This window comes from Calliopsis andreniformis, unplaced genomic scaffold (assembly GCF_051401765.1).
Source record: "Calliopsis andreniformis isolate RMS-2024a unplaced genomic scaffold, iyCalAndr_principal scaffold0047, whole genome shotgun sequence".
Classification (NCBI taxonomy): Eukaryota; Metazoa; Arthropoda; class Insecta; order Hymenoptera; family Andrenidae; genus Calliopsis; species Calliopsis andreniformis.
Genome location: NW_027480456.1, coordinates 634,240 through 638,919, shown reverse-complemented (window position 1 = coordinate 638,919; position 4,680 = coordinate 634,240).

Genomic DNA, 4,680 nt, shown 5'->3' with positions numbered 1-4,680 from the left:
CGTTTGAGGATTGGGGATTGAGGATTGTAGTATTGAAGATGTAGGATTGAATGTTTTGTCATTAAGTATAGAGGATTGGGGACTGAGCGTCGAGGACTGAGTGTTGAGGATTGAGGATTGAAGTCTGAGGATTGGGAATTGAGGATTGAGGACTGAGGATTGAGGATTGAGGATTGAGGATTGAGGATTAGCGTTTGAGGATTGAGGATGGAGGATTGGGGATTGAGGATTGAGGATTGAGGATTGAGGATTGAGGATTGAGGATTGAGGATTGAGGATTGAGTATTGAAGATTGAGGACAGAGGGTTGAGGATTGAGGATTGATGTTTGAGGATTGAGATTTGATGATTGAATATTTTGGATTGAGTATTGTATCCTGAGAATTCAGGATATTCTATTGAATATTGAGAATTGATGGTTGATGGTTGATTATTGAGGATTGATAATTGATGGTCGTGTGCTGAATATTGAGGATTGAGGATTCAGGATTGAGGATTGAGTATAGAAGGTTGAAAACTGAGGATTGAGGATTGAGGATTGACGATTGAGGATTGAAGATTGAGTATTGATGATTGAAGTTTGAGGATTGAGGATTGAGCGTTGAGGGTTGCGGACGAGGAGTGATGGACGGGGATTGATGTTTAAGGACTGAGGATTGAGTATTCAGGATTGGGGATTTAGGATTGAGGGTTGAGGATTGAAGATTGAGTATTGAGGATTGAAGATTGAGGATTGAGGATTGGAGATTGAGTATTGAGGATTGAAGATTGAGGGTTAAGGATTGAGGATTGAGGATTGAGGATTGAGGGTTGAGGATTGAAGATTGAGAATTGAGAATTGGGTATTGATGGTTGAGTATTGAGGTTTGATGGTTGAGGTCTGTGTGTTGAATATTGAGGATTGAGGACTCAGGGTTGAGGATTGAGCATTGTAGATTGAAGACTGAGGATCGAGGATTGAATATTGTGTATTGATGATTGAAGATTGAGGATTGAGGATTGAGTGTTGAGGATTGAGGACGAGGACTGAGGATTGAGGATTGAGGATTGAGGATTGAGGATTGAGGTTTGAATATTGAGGATTGGGGATTGAGGATTGAGAATTGAAGATTCAGGATAGAGGATTGAGGATTGAGGATAGAGGATAGAGGATAGAGGATGAGGACTCAGGGTTGAGGATTGAGGTTTGACGACTGAGGATTGAGGATTGAGGATTGAGGATTTAGAATTGGAGATTGGGTATTGAGGATTGAGGATTGAGTATTGAGTGTTGAGGATTGAGGACGAGGACTGAGAGTTGAGGATTGAGGATTGAGGACTGAGGATTGAGGATTCAGGATTGAAGATTGAGGGTTGGGGATTGAGGATCGATGATTGGGGATTGAGGATTGAGGATTGAGGATTGAGGATTGCGGATTGAGGATTGGAGATTGATTATTGAGAATTGAAGATTGAGGATTGAGGATTGAGGATTGAGGACAGAGGATAGAGGATAGAGGATGAGGACTGAGGGTTGAGGATTGAGGTTTGACGACTGAGGATTGAGGATTGAGGATTGTGGATTGAGGAATGACGTTTGAGGATTGGGGATTGAGGATTGTAGTATTGAAGATGTAGGATTGAATGTTTTGTCATTAAGGATAGAGGATTGGGGACTGAGCGTCGATGACTGAGTTCTGAGGATTGAGGATTGAAGTCTGAGGATTGGGGATTGAGGATTGAGGACTGAGGATTGAGGATTGAGGATTGAGGATTGAGGATTAGCGTTTGAGGATTGAGGAAGGAGGATTGGGGATTGAGGATTGAGGATTGAGGATTGAGGATTGAGGATTGAAGATTGAGGACAGAGGGTTGAGGTTTGAGGAATGATGTTTGAGGATTGAGATTTGATGATTGAATAGTTTGGATTGAGTATTGTATCCTGAGAATTCAGGATATTCTATTGAATATTGAGAATTGATGGTTGATGGTTGAGTATTGAGGATTGATGGTTGATGGTCGTGTGTTGAATATTGAGGATTGAGGACTCAGGGTTGAGGATTGAGCATTGTAGATTGAGGACTGAGGATTGAGTATTGAGGATTGAGGATTGAAGGTTGTGTATTGATGATTGAAGATTGAGGATCGAGGATTGAGTGTTGAGGATTGAGAACGAGGACAGAGGATTGAGGATTGAGGATTGAGGATTGAGGATTGAGGTTTGAATATTGAGGATTGGGGATTCAGGATTGAATATTGAGGTTTGAGTATTGTGGATTGAGGATTGAGGATTGAGGATTGGAGATTGAGTATTGAGAATTGAAGGTTGAGGATTGAGGGTTGAGGACTGAGGACTGAGGATAAAGGATAGAGGATGAGGACTGAGGGTTGAGGACTGAGGTTTGACGACTGAGGATTGAGGATTGAAGATTGTGGATTGAGGAATGACGTTTGAGGATTGGGGATGGAGGATTGAGGATTGAGGATTGAGGATTGAAGATTGAGGATTGAGGATTGAGGAATGAGTATTGAGGATTGAGGATTGAGGATTGAAGATAGAGTATTGAGGATTGATGACTGAGGATTGAGGATTGAGGATTGAGGATTGAGGACTGAGGTTTGAGGATTGAGTATTGAGCACTGAGGATTGAGGATTGAAGATTGAGGATTTAGGACTGAGTATTGACGTTTGAGGATTGAGGATTGAGGATTGAAGATTGAGGTTTGGCGATTGAGGACTGAAGGTTGAGAGTTGAGGATTGAGGATTGATGATGGAGGATGAGGACTGAGTGCTGAGGATTGAGGTTTCAGGACTCAGGATTCTGGATTCAGGATTGAGGTTTGAGGATTGAGGATTGAAGATTGAGTATTGAGGATTGAAGATTAAGGATTGAGGATTGAGGATTGAGGATTGAGGATTGAAGATTGAGGATTGGGGATTGAGGCTTGACCATTGAGGATTGAGGATTGATGATTGAGGATTGAGGATGGAGGATTGAGGATTGAGGGTTGAGGATTGAGGATTGAAGATTGAGGATGAGGACTGAGGGTTGAGGATTGAGGTTTGAGGACTGAGGGTTGATGATTGATGTTTGAGGATTGAGGGTTGGAGATTGAGTATTGAGGATTGAATATTGAGGTTTGAGGATTGAGGATTGAGGATTGAGGAATGAAGATTGAGTATTGGGGACTGAGGATTGACGATTGAGGATTGAGGATTGAGGATTGAAGATTGAGTATAGGGGATTGAAGGCTGAGGATTGAGGATTGACTGTTGAGGATTGATGACGAGGACTGAGAGCTGAGGATTGGGGAGTGAGGACTGAGGATTGAGGATTGAGGATTGAGGATTGAGGATTGAGGATTGAGGTTTGAATATTGAGGATTGGGGATTGAGGACTGAAGATTGAGGGTTGAGGATTGTGGATTGAGGATTGAGGATTGAGGATTGGAGATTGAGTATTGAGAATTGAAGGTTGAGGATTGAGGGTTGAGGACTGAGGACAGAGGATAAAGGATAGAGGATGAGGACTGAGGGTTGAGGATTGAGGTTTGACGACTGAGGATTGAGGATTGAGGATTGTGGATTGAGGAATGACGTTTGAGGATTGGCGATTGAGGATTGTAGTATTGAAGATGGAGGATTGAGGTTTTATCATTAAGGATAGACGATTGGGGACTGAGCGTCGAGGGCTGTGTAGTGAGGATTGAGGATTGAAGTCTTAGGATTGGGGACTGAGGATTGAGGACTGAGGACTGAGGATTGAGGATTGAGGATTGAGGATTAACGTTTGAGGATTGGGGATTGAGGATTGAATATTGAGGGTTGAGGATTGTGGATTGAGGATTGAGGATTGAGGATTGGAGATTGAGTATTGAGAATTGAAGGTTGAGGATTGAGGGTTGAGGACTGAGGACTGAGGATAAAGGATAGAGGAAGAGGACTGAGGGTTGAGGATTGAGGTTTGACGACTGAGGATTGAGGATTGAGGATTGAGGATTGTGGATTGAGGAGTGACGTTTGAGGATTGGTGATGGAGGATTGAGGATTGAGGATTGAGGATTGAAGATTGAGGATTGAGGATTGAGGATTGAGGATTGAGGATTGAGGATTGAGGATTGAGGATTCAGGACTGAGGATTGACGTTTGAGGATTGAGGATTGAGGATTGAAGATTGAGGTTTGGCGTTTGAGGACTGAAGGTTGAGAGTTGAGGATTGAGGATTGATGATGGAGGATGAGGACTGAGGGTTGAGGATTGAGGTTTCAGGATTCAGGCTTCAGGAATGAGGTTTGAGGATTGAGGATTGAAGATTGAGTATTGAGGATTGAAGATTGAGGAATTAGGATTGAGGATTGAGGATTGAGGATTGAGGATTGAAGATTGAGTATTGGGTATTGACGGTTGAGGATTGAGGATTGAGTATTGAGGATTGAGGATTGAGGATTGAAGATTGAGTATTGAGGGTTGAGGATTGAGGATTGAAGATTGAGGATGAGGACCGAGGGTTGAGGATTGAGGTTTGAGGACTGAGGATTGATGATTGATGTTTGAGGATTGAGGATTGGGGATTGAGGATTGAGGATTGAGGCTTGAATATTGAGGATTGGGGATTGAGGGTTGAAGATTGAGGGCTAAGGATTGAGGATTGAGGATTGAGGATTGAGGGTTGAGGATTGAAGATTGAGAATTGAGAATTG